Source organism: Medicago truncatula, chromosome 3 (genome assembly GCF_003473485.1).
Source record: "Medicago truncatula cultivar Jemalong A17 chromosome 3, MtrunA17r5.0-ANR, whole genome shotgun sequence".
Lineage (NCBI taxonomy): Eukaryota > Viridiplantae > Streptophyta > Magnoliopsida > Fabales > Fabaceae > Medicago > Medicago truncatula.
In genome coordinates this window covers 18,328,185-18,351,976 of record NC_053044.1, presented here as the reverse complement: position 1 = coordinate 18,351,976, position 23,792 = coordinate 18,328,185, and positions in this window count along the sequence as shown.

Genomic DNA, 23,792 nt, shown 5'->3' with positions numbered 1-23,792 from the left:
CAAAAGAGTTATCATGATAAGCGAAGAAAAGATCTTGAATTTAAGGAAGGAGACCACGTGTTTTTGAGAGTCACTCCTATGACTGGTGTAGGACGTGCTTTGAAGTCAAAGAAGTTGACCCCGAAGTTCATTGGTCCATATCAGATTTTGGAAAGGATTGGGATGGTGGCTTACCGAGTGGGTTTACCGCCGCATCTTTCGAATTTGCACAATGTTTTCCATGTGTCGCAACTTCGGAAGTATGTTCCGGATCCATCTCATGTAATTCAGAGTGACGATGTGCAAGTTAGAGACAACCTTACGGTAGAAACTTTACCGTTGAGGATTGACGATCGTAAAGTGAAGACGTTGAGAGGCAAAGAGATACCTCTCGTGAGAGTCGTTTGGTCGGGAGCGACTGGTGAAAGCTTGACGTGGGAGCTTGAGAGTAAGATGCTGGAGTCGTATCCAGAGTTGTTTACTTAAGGTAAATTTTCGAGGACGAAAATCTTTTAAGTGGGGGAGAGTTGTAACGCCCACTTTCGTTAATCGTTATTTAATCGAGTTTAGGCCATTATATTATAATTATATAATATATGCATGATTTTGATATGTTTTGATGATTTGATTGATGACGTGATAAGTTATGAGTTTTGGAGGATTTGATTATGATATGAGATTTATTTTATTGATAAATAGAATAAGATTTGAAAATAATATAAAATATTTAGTTGAGGGCTGTTTTGATATTTTAGATAGTTTTGGGGGAGAAATTGAGATAAGATAAGTAATTAGGAGGAGATATAAAAAGGCTAGACCTAGTTTTAGAAAAACACTTTGTACGTGAAAACTTTTGGAAAAGGGAGAAAAAGCTTAGAGAGGAGCAAGAGACCAAGAGGGCTGCGATTTTCTTCATAACCAGGTAAGGGTGGGACTAATAACTCAGTAGCATTAACCTCTGTAATTCTGATGATTAGTTGACAAAGTTAGGATTGATTTAGAGAAGTTTTGGAATTAGGTCAAAACCCTAAAATTTGAGAATAAACGGTAAAACTTGTTTAGATTGATGAAAGAACCGTCCTTTAACCTTAGAATATGTTTAGGATGAATTCTGGAATCAAAACCAAGCTTTGAAACATGTTGTAGGATGGATTTTTGAGAAAAACCCTAGTCTGCCCGTGATTCTGTTCATCGCTCGCCACGGCGAGTGATGATCCTCGCCTCGCGAGTGATGAACTTCATCGCTCGCCACGCGAGCCCTTTCCCTTCGCCTCGCGAGTTGTCTGGTGCAACTCGCCATGGCGAGCAACCCTTCCTCGCCTCGCGAGCTTAGGCAGAGTGCATGTCATATTTTGTAGTTTCGACTTTTTAGTTGGACCTTGAGCGCCTTTAAGTGCCTAAACATACCTAGAGATGATTAGGAATGATTTTAGGACAGGTTTGAGCCCAGAACAACATCAGTTTGGGAGATTAGTGTTACTCGCCATGGCGAGTAAGTACTCTCGCCTCGCGAGTGCAACCAGGATGAACTTGTTTATGTGTTTGTGCGATCTGTGTCGCACTTGTTGATCAAGAGTGAACCCCTAATTGGTAATGAGACCTAGAAACGTCGTTTAATGCAGACTGTAGAGTTGTTTAAGTTATATTAATAATAATTGGATATGAACTATGGTATTGTATATTCATGCAAGATAAGAAGATGTGTTAAGGATACAATTATGTGCTTTGATATAATGATATCATCTTGCTATGTGACCTGTTTATGCTGCTTCCGTTATTTAACTAAGTGCATAAATATATGATGAAGTTTAGCTCCAAATTATTGGATGCATGTTGATAAGTCGATTACGTTGTTTTGTTCATATGTGTCCATGCATAGCATATCATCGAGCTTAGTCCTCACCACGTTTTATTAGGAGCTTTGTCCTCCGCACGATTATTAGGAGCTTTGTCCTCCGCACGATTAAAGTATATTTATACTTATGATGACGATTGGTACCACATGCATATACGGAGTCTAGGAGCATTGTCACATTGTCATGATTAAGATGCCTTGTTGATAATGATTGAATATGTGATTACGTGATATGTGTTTATTGATTATGTTATGTTATCCCTAATTAATGGATATACGATTACGTGTTAATAGTTGAGCAATTATGCAAAGTTAATTAATGAACTGACCATGATGTTAACTTATGATTCTTAATTGCATTGTTTAATGTTATTCTGTTATGAAATCTCACCCCTTCTGTTTGAATGTTACCTCGACCGTGGGTAACGTGCAGGTGATCGCGCTTAGTGAGCTGTTTCCGTCGTGAGTGGCCTTGCCTTCACTGTGTCGTCTAGGTCGCTCTGATACGTAACGGGATGGGGCTTTATGATTATGCATGCTTCATTCTCTTACGTGACTATCATGTTTATGTTTTATGATGTTGAACAATTACTATATTTTGTTAAGTTGATTTAACTCATTTGAGATATTTGATGGGGCCTACGTGCCAAACTGATTTATGGATTACGAACTAAATTCCGCTGCAATGATTAAGATGTTTTGTTAAATCATTATTTAACCGTTTGGATTATGTTATATGTGATATCCCGTTGTTTTGATGCTTACTCTGATAAATGCTATGTTTTTAAAGAAATTTTGATATTGGGAAAACGGGGTGTTACACACATAAATTGCAAACCTTTGGCTTCTCACTTACCTTCAAAACACCAAAGGGATTATGCTTACAGAACAAGTCAGAACCCCATAGTACACCAAAATTACCAAACTTTCACACGTCCCTTCCAAATAAAACACCACAAGTTCAAAAGAGGATGGAACCAACCATGGAATACCCCCTTAAGAAAAAACAACGTTCGGTACCCTTCCCTCATAAGTCAAAAAGTACATTGAAGGTGAAAGAAGGGGCCTCACAAAACACTCCTAAAGTGATCCCCCTACTACTTGTGGCCAGACCAAACAAAAGGTGCTCAAATTATTACATGTTGTAACATCATAATTAGAGATCCTAAGTACTATTAATCTAATATTTGCTCTGTACATTTTTAGGTGAAGTCAAACTTCAAAACAAGTGTAAAAATAGAACTATCTGATGAAGCCCATCACTTGACTACTTATGTGTTTCATCCCGATAAAGACATGAGGTATTTTACTTCTATTCACAATGATTGGTTTACATTCATTTTACATGACCATACATTATACACTATATATTGAATCTAAGTGTTGCAATTTGTATGAAGGGAGTATTTGTTCAAGGCATCGGATTATCAAGCAAATCGGATGTTATTCCAAACACTATGTCCCGGAAATACTGTGGCAACAGAGGTAATATACATAGGAAATCCAATTGGATCAGTTATTCAGCTTTTCCACACCTAATATTTTTTAACCATTATGTTAGATTTTGTATATCATGGCCCTGAAGACTACATGGGTTCAGAGAAGCATCCCTACCCAAACGGTTTAGATATTCTCTCCATCATTCGCGATAAAGTACTTTGTTAGACTATGATACATGAATGTTAATTATATATTTATTAATTCTAATCAATATTGTAAATGTAATTGTTGTAAATGTAATTGTCCACTAGAATGATGTGATTAATTTTTCCTCACTACAAGAACTAATCCATGATTATGTGGAAACCTGGATGCCACCATTTGATGACTTGAAATATGTAAGTCATTATATTCAAGTACATATCAATTATTACTACGGATCCTTATTATTTTAGTAATCTAAATACATATTTTGGGCGTATTTTGACATAGGTTTATGTTCTCATCAAGGACAACTGTGATAATTGGCATCTAATGGTGGCATCAATTCATGGGGGAAATTTTTACCACATGGACCCATGTGTTTCAGTAAATGGTATCAGCTAGGCAGAGAGTGATAAAGAAGCTGGTATTATAAAAAACCAGAAAATTTATATTTTCCAATATATTTTGAGCCTAGCCTCTAACCATTACCAATATTCATTGCAGTGGGAAACCATGATCCAAATCATGCAATCTGACCACTATCCACCAGATTTTTTGCTAGGCCAGCACATTCATGCTGAATGGGATATATCTGATCCAATTGGAATTGTTTCTAATGACTACTGGTGAGTCAACTCTATATATCATTATTGAAAAACAAAAATATGACTGTAGTATAACATATTGGCAATTTATGAATTGTTTACTCAGCCAACACTCTGGAGTTTGGGTACTGGGATGGATGGGAATGGAGGACATGTTTCAGCCTAACACCACTGGCTTGGTTTGTGATTTGTTTAAATAAATAGTTATGATTGTTATAATGTGTAAAATTTTATACTTAGAACATGATTTTGTTTCAGGTACATGAGGATGTGATCAGGTTGAAGGTGGCCACGGGCCTAATCATGTGGGAACATAATGAGTTAGCTGCAAACTTACAAGCCAAGGCTGAAGATAGTTGGCTATCTAAGAATTAGGAATGATAATATGTAAATGATTTTTTGTATTGTCAAAGGTGGGAAGCATCTAGTTAGGTCTGAAGAACTATTTGTGCCAAGTTGGCACTCAATAATCAGTCAACAAGCCTTAAACTATTTTCAGTTGTTTTAGACGAGACTTAGCTTACAATATGTGCTCCACTTTTTGGGTGTTTAATAATTTCATCTTTTGGAAGGAAATCTTTAAGTACTTTGACTTGAATTGTGTCTTATCTTTGTGGAACAACAGACATGGTCTATGGGAATGTAATGTTAAGTACTCTTATTATTATCATATTATGTTAATTACTATTTTGCTTCAATATATATCTTGCAATCAGTTATTTGTCTATCGGTTATTTGCACATCTTATTCACACTAACAAAAATTCATCAAACATAGTACACAAAATTATTCAATTCCTTCTTCATCATCAATTCATAACTTATAGAATTTTCATACCATTACAAGGTTACCATAATTAAACACATCACACCTAATCCCTCTAATATCATATCAGTTAGCAAACTTAATGCACATTACACCAAAACTTAGCAACAACAATACCCCTAAAATGACAATGATACTCACATGAGTTTCAGCAATCCTCTGATGATTTTCTTCTGTCGATCTGGGACTTCTGGATCAAACCACCTAAAAAACTTGCATTTCCTCCTCTAAAAATATCTCCCACATCCATAGAATCTCCTCCCTGGGTTTTCATCTGTCCAAGTAGTTACCAATGGTGAATCAATACCACAATAGCAAACCAGGTTACCTCTTTTCTTCTGTGTCGCACCAGAAAGGGTTGAAGATGAATAATCACCCATTTTTGGATTCGTGGAAAAAAAGGGAAGAATACAAATTGAAAGGGATGAATACGGGAAAGAAAGGGAGATACACAAATTGAAACAGTAATTCGATTAAGAGAAGAAGAATAGATGAATGAGATAAGGAATTGATGAAGGAGATGGGAATGGAGAATGGGGGGATTTGGGGGTTCTTAAACCCTAATATCCTACCGTTGGAGAAGAAGGAAGAAGTCACGTGATGTCCTTTTTTTCCATCCTACCGTTGCCAAAATAATTTCCTTTTGTTTAAAAAACAAGTGAAATGTGATTGTGGTGAAATGTGATTGTGATTTTAAGAAACAATAAACCAAAATATTGATAAACACTAATCTTCTACACATAATTGTTCTTACAAAACAGGGCAATTGATCAATATGCATAGCAAACAAAAATAATCAATTGAATTTAAACTTAATTATTCAACATTTAGATCTAAACCGGTAAGTATAAATCCAAATTTGAAATGAGAAGAGTACCTTAAAGGAATGTGTAAATTTGCATGTACAAAGTTGTATCTTCTCCAACAGTGTAAATCGACTCCGGTGGCGTAAAAGTCGCCGGCGAGTATGACTGACGAAACGACGGTGACAACCGAGAAGAGACAACTCAGGCGAGCTTTTGTGATATGGTTGTGGATGTGCTCTCGTTGTTTTTGAAAGGATCGCCGCCGTTAACGGTGGTCGGCTATGGTGAGTATGAAACCTAAGGTCTTTGATCGGAGTGGAGGGAGGAAAAGATTACGAAGATGTATCGTTTTTTGGGGAGTTATGAGTTTGGTGGAATGTGTTAGAGTGTGGAGAGGTGTAGGTGCTCTCTTGCTGAGATGGAGTAGATCCAATCCATTGCTTTGATCCTAAGTGATGAGATAAAACCGCAAGTGCACGGTCTTACCGAAGTAGTAATAAAGAGTATCGTTCCGACAGGGAGTAGTTCAATTTAATTAACCTTTAGAGATGATTAGAAGAGAGAAGAGATTGTAAATTGGGGGTTTTTAAACGTTTGAAAGCAATATAATAAAAGAGCCTTGGGATCGTTGATTTCATCTAAATAACAAGTCCTTCTCAAACCAAAACCATAAGCTTATAATGTTATGTTAGACCTAATTTCTCAAGACAGTTTCTCTTAAGTTCCTCTAGCAACCAAGCCTATTTCGCTGACTTGATTACTATTGGATTTTGGTTCCTCTAACAACCAAGTCTATTTCGCTGACTTGATTGTTATTAGTTCCCTTGAAGATCGAAACTATATGTCTCAAAGATTGCAAAGCCTATTTCGCTGACTTTGCAATCCTTGTCTGAATTCACTTGTTCGAATATCAAAGCTCCACTTTCATTTTATGAATTGATATTTGGAATAATGGACGAACAATTATCAAACCCTCCACTTTCGTTTCCACAGTTTGATAATGGTTAATCCATGTTAAGACGGTGAATTCAGATAAGAAATTAGGGTTACATAAGATTAAGGCTTAGGGCTTGGTTTGATTAGGATTATGTCATTTAGACTTATCCAACAATCCCAAGACAAGAAGAAGTCTACTCACTCATGTTCATCGTAGACATGGGGGAGAAGAGAGAAAGCATGAAAGTAAAAGACAATAAAATAAAGGAAAAGAACTTTATTTAGAAAAGCAAATGTCACTTATTGTATTCCAAGTAAAGATGAATATTAGTGATGGCTAGCTACTCTATTTATAGTACACAATTGACTTAGAATCTAAGCAAGTATATTCCTAGAATATTCCTCGGTAGATTGTGCGCCAAAATAGAATAGCTTGGAGTCAAAGCAAAAGCAGCAAAAAGCATCTGGAGGGTGGCACGGCCGTGCCAAGGCTAGCACGGGCCGTGCCAAGCTTCTGACTTGTGGGAGATATATTTTGTTTCCCAATCTTCATGTTTTTGTGTCCAATCTGCTCCAAATCCCTTTCTTTTGCTCCAAGACTCTCTCCATCCAATATTCTTCCCTGAAATGTAATAAATTGCATTTTAAAGTAAACTATCCTAAAAAGGAAATAATACTAATATAAAATTATATAAAATCTAATTAAAACTAAATTAAAAGGCATATTAAAATAACATATAATTGACTCATCACTAAGGTAAAAAAAAAGCATCTTTTGCTCCCTCATGTCATGAGGGACCTATTGGCTCCCTCATGTTAGACTTCACCCTCAACTATGATTTTTCTTAGATCACTTTTTGGATCTTCTACAATTTCTTTCTTTTCACCTCTTTCGGCTGCACATTAGTTTTCACTTAACCAACTTTTATAATTTACAATCACTATAACACTTAGTGAATTCTTGAGGACTTTTGCTATTGATTTGATTTGTTTGGTTGTAACCTTTGTTAAGAACTCAACAAAAGAGTTGTTACCAGATATTTTATGATGCACATGATCTCAAAAGAGAATGAGTATTTGAAGTGTTCTTGATGACTTAAAATCAGGTGAAATAGTTTCTACTCAATGGCTTCCCTCTCAATATAAACTTGTATTTATAGATGAAGGAATTCATCGTTGTTGTAAATAACATGCACTCTTAAAGGTAGAATTGGAAGAGAAAAGTTTGCCAACTCATTTAAGTGAATTACATTTGTATAAAATTGTTGACAGAATGTTCTGAAGAGTTTGAGAATGTTCTAAAAAATTATGGAGGACTGCTTGCAATTAAGTATGATGTCATGAATAGTACCATGCAGATTTTGTCCTCTAACCGTCTCTAATCACACATAGCAAAATCCGGAGGCGGTTATCACCAACGCGCGCCTATATAAGGGTGAACTTGCTTCACCCTCAAGGTATGATTCACTTTTCACAACACTTTCTACACTCTCTTTCTCAACTCCATTACTGACTTCAGCGTTGGAATGCCAACGTGCCTACCGCATTTCAGGTGCAAGCTATTGGTCGAACTGTTCCAAAAATGGAGAACAACATATGTTTTTGGTACCTAGGTCATTGTTTCGACAGTTGAATGAGGTCGAAAATACCTATACTTTTCCAGAAAGTGCCTTTGTGTTTTTCTACTCTATCAAGCCATGAGAGGTATCTTTCAACTTTATTAATTCTAGGGGCTTAGCTGAAAACCTTTGTTTTCAAGTTATACAGGTTGCGACGTACATCTGGGTTTTGAGTAAACACTAGAGGTGGTTCCTTTTCATCATGAGGAAAGTAAGCTCTGGTCTTATTACTTTCGCCTTTTCAAAAGGACCTAAATACGCATGTGGAGAAGTATGAGAAGAAATCAGTACCTGAGATTTCCAGATTTGAACTTCGTCTTTCAATTCCAGTTCGGGAGCGAACCAAAGGTTGCCAGGCTTATTAGACTCATCCAACAATCCCAAGACAAAGAAGTATACTCACTCATGTTCATTGCATACATAGAATAGAAGAAGAAGAACATAAAATGAAATAAAATAAAGGATGAACTTTTATTCAAAGGAAACAATTGTCACTTATTAATTTCCAAAAACAAGAGATGATTCAATTTGTTTGCTAGCTGCTCTATTTATAGTCTATAACTACTTAAGCCCCAAGAAATACATCAATAGAATTTTCCACAAGAAACTATGGGCTTTAGGTCAAAAATAAACTAACCAGGCAGCTTGTCGAAGAAGCAAAAGCAACAAAAAGGGGTTTGGGTGCGCGCACGGCCGTGCCAAGCTCTCTGGCAGCTTTGTTGGCTTTGAATTGTAGAGGCACGGGCTGTGTCTAATATTTTTGCACAGAATCTTCATATGTTTACCCCGAATCAGCTCCAAATCTCCTTTCTTTTACTCCAAGACTCAATCTTAGAAATATTTGTTCCTGAAATTAAATAACTTGCAATTGAAGTAAAATAGTTCTAGAAAGGAAATAAAAACACATAAAATCTAAATAAATCAAACTCAAATAATCTATTAAAAACACTAATTAAATGACTCATCAAACTCCTCCATGCTTGAATCTTTGCTTAACCTAAAGCAAAAGGTATAAACATTAGCAGCAAAAACAAGATTTAACATATGATAACACAATAAAAACTCATGTCTCCTCCAAGGTTTTGTCCTAACCATACACTAATCACAACTTCACGCATTTCTAATGAACTTATTCAACCCAACAACAAGTCTCAAGTGAGTGTGTCTGTGTGTAGTCCAGCCCTTTTCTTGCTTCTGTGTAAGAGATATTATGAGGAACAGGTTCTAACCCTAACACTAAACCAACCGAGAAAAGTCATTTCTTCATTTCATATAAGAGAGGTGGGAATTATTTGATCATTTGTCATTTTTTAGTAAGAAGGAATTACAGACGCTACTTTTAGTTTTCAGGACAACAACATCTTCACGTGGGAAGTCAGGTAGTGCGGCTCCTTCCCCCCAGAGTCAATGATGTACCCTTATAGATATATTTGCTTCCGACTCTCTTGATAATCAACCTATTTTTAGGCATTTGATTATTTTAATGTCTTTGTGACCAACCATTACCAATTTCTTTTTCAAGTCTTTTCTCCCCATACAAACTTATACTACTTTTACTCTGAAGACTTTTAAGGGTCAATTTACCACTAAAGTTAGAACGTACTCCTTAAAATACCTACCTATACACTTACTCAAAGACTGCAACTATCTGCTTTTCTCAAAGTGAATTTTCACAATAAAACATGATGTGGGTAAAATAAGTGAATTTTTATTCATATCAACTTGGATGATTTCCAAGTGATAATGCCCCCACAATGGACAAATTAAATCCACACACACACACATTCACATATGTCTCAAACCAAGCTCTAGGAGATTGCTTTGAGCATCTAATAGACAAGTTGGACATGGTAGATATCTATGCACCAACTTGGGGGGACGGGGGTGTTGGAATATTTATAAGAATATTTCTAGTATTTTCTATTGATATTATTGTCCTTGATTTATGGAGATAATTAGTTGTAATCTCACTATTTAAACCAACTAATGCTAAGGAATAAATCAGAATAACATTTATCCATTTCTTTCAGCAGTGCAGGGGGGGCAAGCCAAAACCCTGAATAGAAAACTGAAACAAAAAACAAAAATATACTAATAGTTGATGATCTACATGTGACACTTTTGGAAGCGACAATATTTGCTTTTGTCCGTTCCAATCTTCAATGTGGCTGCTTTTGAGAAATTGATTCTCGCTTCATTTAATCCAACAGTTGCGCACTCTGCGAGAATTTTATCCTTAGACACGACGAGTAGCGTGTATTCGATGAACCGACCCACAAATCCTCAGTGGTCTTTTAGAGGTCTTTCTTCCTTGCGCTTATCTTGCTTTCGCTTCTTGGAGGATTTTGCTTGAGAATTTTCCTTTCTTGATTTCTTCAAATCATCGACCCTAAGTTTCTCCACATGCCTGATGTAGGTTTTTGCGAGGTTGAGAAACTCGTCGAGGGACATGGGCTGCGTTACGTCTATTGCCTTGCATAAATTAATAACTTTTTAGATACCTCTTTCCAACATATATAATTTCCTTTACTTCTGCTCCTAGGACTTGAACAACTTCTTTATTGAACCTCTTGATGTAGTCTCGAAAAGTTTCACTTTTTCCTTGTAATATATCTTCCAAGGTTGTAACCATCTTGGGGTGTTTTTGTGATGCAGTGAAGCGGGACATGAACTGTTTGCATAATTCCTTTCATGGGTCGATGGACTCTCTTCTAAAGTTGTTGTACCATGTCATAACTTCTTATGTAGCATCATGACTTAATGTTTCTCAACTGTTTCGATTGTCGAAGATATCTTTAATGTTTTCAATATGCTCGTACAAATTTGTAGTTCCTTCATATGGATTTGTTTATGGAGGCTTCTCCAAGCCTTTTGGGATGTGCGTCTTTGATGAATTAGACCTAAAAGCATGTTATTTATGGATGATAGTAATGATAGAAGAAATATTTAATCGGTCAAGATTAGACAATTTTACTGAGTATTTTTAAGGCTTAATTACATTTTTGGTCCTACCATTTTGACCAACTCACGAAAATGGTCATATCTTTTTTAATTCGAACAAAATCGTCCTTAAACTATATGTTTTTTTTTGCAGTTTTAGTCATATCTCCCTATTTCCAACTCCATAAACGCATCGAAATTACAGTTTTAGTCCAACCCCTTATGCCCAACCATGAAATAAACAAAGAATAAAATGTAACACCCTGTTTTCCCAACATAAAAGTTTCTTAACAAAAATCAGAGTAAACATCACAAAACAGGATATCACATTTCACATAATCTAAACACAGTTAAATAACAATTTAACTTCCAATAAAATATCTCAATCATCGAAGCGGAGTTAATTCAAAAATCCTAAATTGTCTTGGCACGCAGACCCCATCATAATATCTCAAATAAATTCAATTAAACAGCATAAAACATCATAGTCAAACACGTAAAGGAAATGAAGCATGCATATCATAAACCCATCCCGTTACGTATCAGAGCAACCTAAGACTCAGTGAGGCAAGGCCACTCACGACAGCACAACAGCAACCTACGCTCGATCACCTGCAAGTTACTCATACGAAGATCAACATTTCCAAGCAGAAGGGGTGAGATTTCACAAAACAATAATATTAATCAATATAATTCAACAAATCATAATTAACATCATAAATCTTCAACAAAGGCATCTTAAAATATCATAGCATCATAGATAATAATATATCAAGTAATCACTTCATTAAAGCATCATAAATCTCATAACATCTTAACATCATTCATCATTGACTCGACTATGCGACTATGCAACTTAGACCTCTTATATGCATGTGGTACCAATTCAGGACATGAGCCCCCAACATTATTTTAGTATTAATATACTTTCAGGGCATGAGCCCCCATCGTTATTTTGAGCTAATGCTCCATCGTGGTGAGTACAAAGCTCCAGGGCATGAGCCCCCAACAAATGTATGCTAATGCATGGACTCAATCTCTTAAAACATCTTAATCATCTTCTCATATATATCCAATAATTTGGAGGTTCAACATCATCTTAATCATCTTATATCGACTCATGCAACTTGGTTGAATAACAATAGCAACATAGGCAGATTACAACAACAATCACGATAATTATATCAATTCAATTCATCAACATCTTATGTATACAATTAATCTTCAAGTAATGCATAAACATTATAATACATCATAATCAACTCTAACATCTCATATCAGCTTCACAGATTGCAGTTAACTTCTTATATAGGTCTCATTACTACCTAAGGGTCCAACCCTAATCAATTCAAGCAACACAGATCACAACATTCTCACTTGGACTCAGTTCTGGAAGTGCTCGCGAGGCAAGAGCATCTGCTCGCTGTAACGCCCACTTTCGTTTAATTAATTATTTAATCGAGTTTAGACGATTATATTATATTTTATAATATATGTGTGAGTTTTGTTGATTTAAGATGATTTAAGTTGATTTGGATAATATGATGTGTTTTGATGATTTGATAAGATTATGAGACTTATTTTATTGTTAAATAAAATAAGATTTGATAAGAAAATAAAAATAATTAGTTGAGGGCTGTTTTGATATTTCAGATAGTTATGGGGGAGAAAGTGAGATAAGATAAGTAATTAAGAGGAGATATAAAAGAGATAGACCTAGTTTTAGAAAAACATTGTTGTACGTGTTGAGGCAAAATCCCTAATTAATTTTAAAGATAATAATCTTTAATGATTAAGGATTAAATGGACTTTGATTAATTCCTTGGTATTTAACTTGTGCTCTTGAGTGTTTTCACTAAGACAGGAACAAGGTTTGAATCATACCAAGATGCATAAAATCAAAGGACATTGAATCCATGAACTAATTCTGAAGTTCAGAAAGTTAGTTCAGAATGTTGATCAAAAAGTTGATCAAAACGTTCTGATGAGAGCTCAAAAGCAACCCAGTTCAGAAGGTTGTTCAGAAGCAACCCAATTCAGAAGGGTGTTCAAAAGCTACCCAGATTTATCAAGAACGTGAAGAGCATGCAAGTACACTTGACATGAATAAAAGGTCCAGAAAAGTACATCTGCATGGATCTATCAACAAATAAAGGCATGGACAAGGAACTATGTCAAAAGGATCTTTAATGTTCATCCAAGACTATGAACATTAAAGTACTAGGAATATTCCAAAGAGAATATTGTCCTAGATGATGCATTCACTGCACTTCAGTTGTATCTTACTATTAGGTTTGATTACATTAAAAGTTAAGTCTTATAAATCAACCTAAAGTAAGAACAAATGGAACATTCTGAGATCAGAATGTTCACTTCTGCACATGCTTCCAGCCATGAACAGTGTAGTTGGTGGAAAGATGGAAAAGCTAGCAAAGGAGATCTTGCATCAGAGATAACGTGTACTCTGAGATGAATCAAGCAAATCTCCTTGAAGCATAGGCCTGAAGATTGCAGATCCACTATCCTCTCTCTCCTGCACCAAATCCAAGACATATTTGTTTCAACTTTATCCTACTTTTTCAAGCAACTTTTGATGCATTTGGAGAAGTAACTTTTGAAGGATAAAACTTGAACATATCTCATGTCACGTATGGAATGGACCCAGAAACCCATCTGACATTCATCCTTGATGAACCCAGATGAAGAACATCATGAATATCAAACATACCGATGAAGAACACAGCAACATTCTGATGTTCATCCTGGGAACTCAACAACATTCTGATGTTCAGAATGTTCACCCAGATTTTCAAGTAAAAGCTTGTGGGGCCCAAGACACGTGGCATAACACCATTGGTCACCTTACAACGGCTATATGAGCCCAAAAACTCTATAAATAGAGATCAAAGGCTCAGCATTACTGGCACCATTGCAAAGCATACAAGAAAACAACAAAGATTGTTTGAAGCTTTTGCAAAACTGAAATTGATCAATCTCTAAGGCTTTCATTTACTTAGTGCAAATCAATACTCTCTGTTATCTGAATGATAACTTCTTCTTTCTCCTTTGTTTGATTCACAAACATTCAACCTCCATACAAATTGTAAAAAAGTCTCATCTAGCTTTTAGAGGTCCTAAAGTGTTAGGTTGAGCAAAAGTTGTAAAAGTCTAAGTGGTTAACTTAGCAAGAAGGTGCAAGCCTGCTGAGGCTTAGAGAATACAGGATTGTAATTGTTCAGGTGAACAAGATTGTAAGGTGCAGGACTTGAGAGGTTATCTCAAGCATCTTAGTGGAAACTCTCACAGGATTGTGGGGAGTGGACTAGCCCACAATGGGTGAACCACTATAACTCTTTGTGTGTTCTTTCTTTCTTCTCTGTACTCTTTTATTTACAGTATACACAACACACACTTACACTTATACTTTATTAAACAATTTTGTTTATGAACTTCAGAACATTCTGAAGTCAGAAAGTTAACATAATTCCAAGTAAACAACTTGAGAATCATTTTTAAGTTTCAGGATAATTTTTAAAGGGTCACAATTCAAACCCCCCCTTTCTTGTGACTATTTTATCAACTTCAGTACGTACGTTTTTGGAGAAAAGGGAGAAAAAGCCAAGAGAATGGAGAATCACCTTAGAGTGCTGCGATTTTCTTCATACAAGGTAAGGGTGAGACTAATAATTCAGCAATATTGATTGTTGTAATTCTGATGATTAATTGGCAAAGTTAGGATTGATTTAGAAAAGTTTTGGATTTAGGTCAAAACCCTAAAAATTGATGATCAAACGGTAAAACTTGTTTAGATTGTTGTAGAAACCGTCCTATAACCTTAGAATATGTTTAGGATGAATTCTGGGATTGAAACTAAGCTTAGAACTTTGTTAGATGATGATTTTCATGTAGAAAGTGCATTTTGTCCGAGCCAAAATTCATCGCTCGCCATAGCAAGCTATGATTCTCGCCTCGCGAGTGATGAACTTCATCGGTCGCCACGCGAGCCTCAACCTTTCGCCTCGCGAGTTACTTGGTGTAGCTCGCCACAGCGAGCAGTCCTACTCGCCATAGCGAGCATGACCAGAGAGCATGTTGATTTTCGTATTTTTGACTTTTGAGTTGAACCTTAGATGCCTTTGAGTACCTTTAGGTGACTACTAACAATTAGAGGATGATTTAGAATGAGACTGAACCTGGAACAACCTTAGTTGGAAAGCTGGCTTGTACTCGCCATGGCGAGCAGATGCTCTCGCCTCGCGAGCACTTCCAGAAGTGAGTGTTTTAGTGGATCGTGAGACCTGAGTTGTTTGGATTGGTTAGAAAGGAACTTTAGGTACATAGTGTGACCTATTAAAGATAATGATTGTGAACTGTGAACTGTGAAGCTTTATGAATTGTTAAATGATCATGAAGTGAATTATGGATTGAATTATACTTACTTGAATTGTTGTTGAATGATCAAGAAACTATTGAGAATGTTTTGTTCTTTAACTTGATGTGATTTGTTTATGCTGCAATTGTTATTTAACTAAGTTGCATGATTATGAATAAGTTGATGATGAACTCCAAATTATTGGAAGTATAAGTGATAAGTTGATTAAGATGTTTTGTTGTTAGAGTCCATGCATTAGCATTCATTGACCTTTGTCCTCACCATGTTTAGGAGCTTTGTCCTCCGCACGTTTAGGAGCTTTGTCCTCCACACGATGAAAGTATATTAATACTTATGATGACGATTGGTACCACATGCATATAAGTGTCTAAGTTGCATTGTCGCATTGTCAAGTTTAAAGTTATTTATGCTATTGATGATGATTGAAGCTGTGTTTATATGATAAATATTTATCAAAGATGCAATGTTGATTAAGACTGCTAAGATGTTGATTATGATTTTGAATTACATTGATTAATGTTATTGTGTTATGAAATCTCACCCCTTCTGCTTGAAAATGTTGCTCTTCGTATGAGTAACTTGCAGGTGATCGTGCTTAAGTGTGCAGTTTGCTATTGTGAGTGGCCTTGCCTCACTGTGTCGTCTAGGTCGCTCTGATACGTAACGGGATGGGGTTAATTGATATGCATGCTTCATTCTCTTACGTGACTATTATGTTATTTTTATAATGTTATGGATTAACTGTTGAAATATTTTGATGGGGCCTGCATGCCAAACTGATTTATGGATTTTTGAAATAACTTTCCGCTGCAACGTTTAAGTCTTTTTGCTAAAGTTAAATCGTTATTTAACTGATTTTGAATTATGTTTAAATGTGATATCCCGTTTATGCTGTTTACTCTGATAAATGTTTAGGAATTTTCATATTGGGAAAACGGGGTGTTACAATTGGTATCAGAGCAGGTCGGTCCGTCCGGTCAATTAGAAGAGTCTTGTCGAGTCTTAGTAATATTTTTATTACTATCTTATGTTGTTGTGCTGCTTGTTGTAGAATATCAGAAATGTCTAGAAGAAACGATGCTGCGTTAGGTGCTGCTCTACAAGCTGTTGCCCAAGCTGTGGGACAACAACCTAACGCAAATGCTGGTGTGAATGCTGAGACCAGGATGTTGGAGACCTTCATGAGGAATCATCCTCTAACTTTCAAAGGGATATATGACCCCGACGGAGCTCAGACTTGGATTAAGGAGATGGAGAGGATTTTCCGTGTGATGCAGTGCACCGAGGTCCAGAAAGTACGATTTGGTACTCATCAGCTAGCTGAGGAAGCTGATGATTGGTGGGTTAGTTTGCTGCCTAACCTTGAGCAAGATGGAGCTGTTGTGACTTGGGCTGTGTTCAGGAGAGAGTTCATGAGAAGATACTTTCCGGAAGATGTTCGCGGGAAGAAGGAGATCGAGTTCCTTGAGCTGAAGCAAGGAAATATGTTTGTAACTGAGTATGCTGCCATGTTTGTGGAGTTGGCAAAGTTCTACCCGCACTACACTGCTAAAACTGATGAGTTCTCGAAATGCATTAAGTTCGAGAATGGTTTGAGGCCCGACATCAAGAGGGCGATCGGATACCAACAGATCCGAGTTTTCCCTGATTTAGTGAATAGCTGCAGGATCTATGAGGAGGATACTAAGGCTCATTACAAGGTTGTAAATGAGTGGAAGACCAAGGGCCATCAGAGTCGCCCGAAGCCTTATAGTGCCCCTGCTGATAAGTGCAAACAGAGAATGGTCGATGATAGGCGGCCTAAGAAGAAGGATGCTCCAGCTGAGATTACTTGTTTCAATTGTGGCGAGAAAGGCCGCAAGAGTAATGTTTGTCCGGTGGAGATCAAGAAATGTGTCCGGTGTGGCAAGAAGGGTCATATTGTAGCTGATTGCAAGCGAAATGACATTGTGTGCTTCAACTGTAATGAAGAGGGTCATATTGGTTCCCAATGCAAGCAGCCGAAGAGGGCGCCTACTACAGGTCGAGTTTTAACTCTGGCTGGTACTCATACAGAGAATGAGGATCGTTTGATCAGAGGTACTTGCTATATTAATAATACTCCCTTAGTTGTTATTATTGATACTGGTGCTACGCATTGCTTTATTGCTTTCGATTGTGTTTCTGCGTTGGGTCTTGATTTGTCTGATATGAATGGAGAGATGGTTGTCGAGACTCCAGCTAAGGGTTCTGTGACTACTTCTCTCGTATGTTTGCGATGTCCTTTGTCTATGTTTGGTCGTGATTTTGAAATGGATTTAGTTTGTCTACCTTTGAGCGGTTTGGATTTAATTATGGGTATGAATTGGTTAGAGTACAACCATGTTCATATCAATTGTTTTAGCAAGTCAATGTATTTCTCTTCCACCGAAGAGGAAAGTGGTGCAGAGTTCTTATCTACTAAGCAGCTGAAGCAAATGGAACGCGATGGTATTTTGATGTTTTCTTTGATGGCTTCGTTATCTATTGAGAATTAAGCAGTGATTGATAAGCTACAAGTGGTATGCGACTTTCCTGAAGTTTTTCCAGATGAAATTCCAGATGTGCCTCCAGAGAGGGAAGTTGAGTTTTCTATTGATCTTGTTCCTGGAACGAAGCCGGTGTTGATGGCACCTTATCGTATGTCTGCTTCCGAGTTAGCTGAGTTGAAGAAACAGTTAGAAGATTTGCTTGAAAAGAAATTTGTTAGACTAAGTGTTTCACCTTGGGGAGCGCCAGTTTTGCTAGTAAAGAAGAAAGATGGTAGCATGAGATTGTGTATTGACTATCGTCAGTTGAATAAGGTAACTATCAAGAATATGTATCCACTTCCGAGAATTGATGACTTGATGGATCAGTTAGTGGGTGCGAAAGTCTTCAGCAAGATTGATTTGAGATCAGGTTATCACCAGATTAATGTGAAAGATGAAGATATGCAGAAGACAGCTTTCAGAACGCGCTATGGTCACTATGAATATAAAGTTATGCCATTCGGTGTGACCAATGCACCTGGAGTGTTTATGGAGTACATGAATCGCATCTTCCATGCATTTTTGGGTCGGTTCGTGGTTGTGTTTATTGACGACATTTTGATTTACTCCAAGACTGAAGAAGAACATGCTGAGCATCTGAAGATTGTCTTACAAGTGTTGAAAGAGAAGAAACTTTATGCTAAATTGTCTAAGTGTGAGTTCTGGTTGAAAGAAGTAAGTTTTCTTGGTCATGTTATTTCTGGTGATGGTATTGCAGTGGATCCGTCTAAAGTTGAAGCGGTATCGCAACGGGAGACTCTTAAGTCGGTTACAGAGATTAGAAGCTTTTTGGGTTTAGCTGGTTATTACATAAGGTTTATTGAAGGATTTTCCAAGTTAGCACTTCTGCTAACACAGTTGACTTGTATAGGTAAAACTTTTGTGTGGGATGTTCAATGTGAGAACAGTTTCAGTGAATTGAAGAAGCGTTTGACGACTGCTCCGGTTTTGATTTTGCCGAAGTCTGATGAACCTTTTGTGGTGTATTGTGATGCGTCTAAGTTGGCTTTAGGTGGTGTGCTTATGCAAGATGGTAAAGTGGTAGCTTATGCTACTAGACAGTTGAGAATTCATGAGAAGAATTACCCGACACATGATTTAGAATTAGCGACTGTGGTCTTTGTATTGAAGATATGGAGACATTACTTGTATGGTTCGAGGTTTGAGGTGTTTATTGATCATAAGAGTTTGAAGTATCTGTTTGACCAGAAGGAATTGAATATGAGACAGCGTAGATGGATAGAATTGTTGAAAGATTATGACTTTGGTTTGAATTATCACCCAGGTAAAGCTAATGTTGTTGCAGATGCGTTGAGCAGGAAGACATTGCATATGTCTGCCTTGATGGTTAGAGAGTTCGAGTTACTTGAACAGTTCAGAGACTTGAGTTTAGTTTGCGAATGGTCACCTCAGAAAGTGAAACTGGGAGTGCTAAAGATTGATAGTGAATTCATGAAGGGTATTAAAGAGGCATAGAAAGTTGATGTCAAGTTCGTACACCTGTTGGTTGCTAGTAATTAGACTGAAGATGGAGACTTTAAAGTCAACGATCACGGTGTGTTGAGATTCCGAGGTCGGATTTGCATTCCTGACGATGCAGAGATGAAGAAAATGATTCTTGAAGAGAGTCATAGAAGTAGCTTGAGTATTCATCCGAGAGCTACGAAGATGTATCAGGACTTAAAGAAGATTTTCTGGTGGTCTGGTTTGAAGCGAGATGTGGCGCAGTTTGTGTATTCCTGTTTAGTTTGTCAGAAGTCGAAGATTGAGCATCAGAAACCTGCTGGTATGATGGTATCTTTAGATATGCCAGAATGGAAATGGGATAGTATATCCATGGATTTTGTGACGAGCCTGCCGAATACTCCTAAAGGGAATGACGTAATTTGGGTAATCGTTGGTAGATTGACGAAGTCGGCTCATTTCCTACCGATTAATATTAGTTTTCCTGTTGCCCAATTGGCGGAGATTTATATCAAGGAGATTGTGAGGTTGCATGGTGTTCCTTCGAGCATTGTATCAGATAGAGATCTAAGATTTACTTCTAGATTTTGGAAAAGTTTGCAAGCTAGAGGCTTTGGGTTCGAAGTTGAGATTGAGTTCAGCTTATCATCCACAGACGGATGGTCAGTCGGAGAGGACAATTCAGTCGCTAGAGGATTTGTTGAGAGTTTGTGTTCTTGAGCAAGGGGGAACTTGGGATAGTCATCTTCCATTGATCGAGTTCACATACAACAATAGTTATCATTCTAGTATTGGAATGGCACCTTTTGAGGCTTTGTATGGTCGGATATGCAGAACTCCGTTGTGTTGGTTTGAGTCAGGTGAAAGAGTGGTCTTAGGACCCGAGATTGTTCAGCAGACTACTGAAAAAGTTAAGATGATTCAAGAGAAAATGAAAGCGTCGCAGAGTCGACAGAAGAGTTATCATGATAAGCGCATGAAGGATCTTGAGTTTCAGGAAGGAGACCACGTGTTTTTGAGAGTCACTCCTGTGACTGGTGTTGGACGTGCCTTGAAGTCAAAGAAGTTGACTCCGAGATTTATTGGGTCGTATCAAATATCGGAAAGGGTTGGAACGGTGGCATATCGTGTGGGATTACCACCGCATCTTTCGAATTTGCACGATGTTTTCCATGTGTCACAACTTCGGAAGTATGTTCCGGATCCATCCCATGTGATCCAAAGTGATGATGTGCAAGTCAGAGACAACCTTACGGTAGAGACCTTACCGGTGAGGATTGATGATCGGGAAGTGAAGACGCTAAGAGGCAAGGAGATATCCCTTGTTAGAGTCGTTTGGGCTGGAGCGACTGGTGAAAGCTTAACGTGGGAGCTTGAGAGTAAGATGCTGGAGTCTTATCCAGAGTTGTTTGCTTGAGGTAAATTTTCGAGGATGAAAATCTTTTAAGTGGGGGAGAGTTGTAACGCCCACTTTCGTTTAATTAATTATTTAATCGAGTTTAGGCGATTATATTATATTTTTATAATATATGTGTGAGTTTTGTTGATTTAAGATGATTTAAGTTGATTTGGATAATATGATGTGTTTTGATGATTTGATAAGATTATGAGACTTATTTTATTGTTAAATAAAATAAGATTTGATAAGAAAATAAAAATAATTGGTTGAGGGCTGTTTTGATATTTTAGATAGTTATGGGGGAGAAAGTGAGATAAGATAAGTAATTAAGAGGAGATATAAAAGAGATAGACCTAGTTTTAGAAAAACATTGTTGTAAGTACGTTTTTAGAGAAAATGGAGAAAAAGCCAAGAGAAGGGAGAATCACCTTAGAGTGCTGCGATTTTCTTCATACAAGGTAAGGGTGAGACTAATAATTCAGTAATATTGATTGTTGTAATTCTGATGATTAATTGACAAAGTTAGGATTGATTTAGAAAAGTTTTGGATTTAGGTCAAAACCCTAAAAATTGATGATCAAACGGTAAAACTTGTTTAGATTGTTGTAGAAACCGTCCTATAACCTTAGAATATGTTTAGGATGAATTCTGGGATTGAAACTAAGCTTAGAACTTTGTTAGATGATGATTTTCGTGTAGAAAGTGCATTCTGTCCGAGCCAAAATTCATCGCTCGCCATAGCGAGCTATGATTCTCGCCTCGCGAGTGATGAACTTCATCGTTCGCCACGCGAGCCTCAACCTTTCGCCTCGCGAGTTACTTGGTGTAGCTCGCCATAGCGAGCATGACCAGAGAGCATGTTGATTTTCGTATTTTTGACTTTTGAGTTGAACCTTAGATGCCTTTGAGTACCTTTAGGTGACTACTAACGATTAGGGGATGATTTAGAATGAGACTGAACCTGGAACAACCTTAGTTGGAAAGCTGGCTTTTACTCGCCATGGCGAGCAGATGCTCTCGCCTCGCGAGCACTTCCAGAAGTGAGTGTTTTAGTGGATCGTGAGACCTGAGTTGTTTGGATTGGTTAGAAAGGAACTTTAGGTACATAGTGTGACCTATTAAAGTTGTGGTGAGCTACGACTTGTAACTCGCAAGGCGAAGGGAAATGGCTCGCGTGGCGAGCGATGAACTTCATGACTCGCGAGGCGAGGATCATCGTTCGCGAGGGCGAGCGATGAATATAGGCTCGGGCAGAATGCAATTTTTCACGAAAATCCAACATCTCATATGGTTTAAAGCCTAATTTCGACTCCAGAATTCATCCTATTCATAATCTAAGTTCAAAGGACTTTTTAGCATCAATCTAACAACCTAACATCATTGGATCATCAAAATCACCTATTAACCCTAATTTCATAAACTTTTTAATTCAATCCTAACTTGTTAATTTGATCATAAGAATTACATAAATTAATACTACTGAATCATTAGTCTCACCCTTACCTTAGTTTGAAGAAATCGCAGCTCTCTTCCTTGTCTTCTCCCTTCTATGGCTTTTTCTCCCTTTTCTCCAAAAACAGTCGTACGTACCAAGTGTTTCTAAAAACTAGGTTTTCTCTTTTTATATCTCCTCCTAAAATCTTATCTTATCTCACTATCTCCCCCAAAACTCTCTAAAATCTCAAAACAACCCTTAACTAAATATTTTATTTTATTTTCAAATCTTATTTTACTAAACAACAAATAAGTCTCGTAACCTCATAAAAATCGTCACATCACATAACTCATCTAAAATCATCCAAATCATCTAAATCATCAAAAATCACATGTATATTATATAAATATAATATAACTCGTCTAGACTCGATTAAATAATTAATTAATAAAAAGTGGGCGTTACATAAAACATGTTTCCTTTATTCAGCACACTAACCTAATTTCCGAGACATGTTACATACCTGAAACATGTCTTAGAAATTAGGGTTTTTCTTGGTTTGTGTGCTGAACAAAGTAGATTCCTTGTACCCACATGATAGATTCCTTGTTTATTTCTGGAGTCGGAAATAGGGTGATAGGACTAAAACTGCAAAAAACATATATTTTATGGACGATTTTGTTCGATTTAAAAGAGGTAGGACCAATTTCGTGAGTTGGTCAAAATGCTAGGACCAAAACTGTAATTAAACCTATTTTTAATGACGATCAAAATGCAAGGACAAATATTGTGATCTTTATAATTATGTATGAATGAACACCAGTGCATATTTTTCACATACTTTACACACATATAAGTTTTATCATTAAAAAAATAGCTTAATTACCATTTTCATCCCCCAATATTAACCAATCATGTTGTATGCCACATCATTTAAAATATGTCAAATCATAATTTTAAGTACGTAAAACTAAGCGAGGGAATACAATTGGATGATTTTAAAATAAGGGGATCAATTTTGTGAATGCATGTAGATAAGAAACCAAAATATTAATTAAATTTAAAATAATTATGATAGTACTTTTGACATATTGTACTCCCAACTTCAAAAATTTCAGATATCTATATCATATTCTATCCGAATCCTTATATCTAGCTTCATAGCCACACGCCATTCACGGACTAAAATGAGTACACCATCAAATTGGTCTCTATTTCTATAAACCACTCTCAAATTAGTTATTGACCCCATTAATATTTCAAAATAATCTCTATCTTTGTCAAATGATTCTCAATTAATTCCCTTTGTCAGTATCCATCATGCGACAAAAACATATAGATAA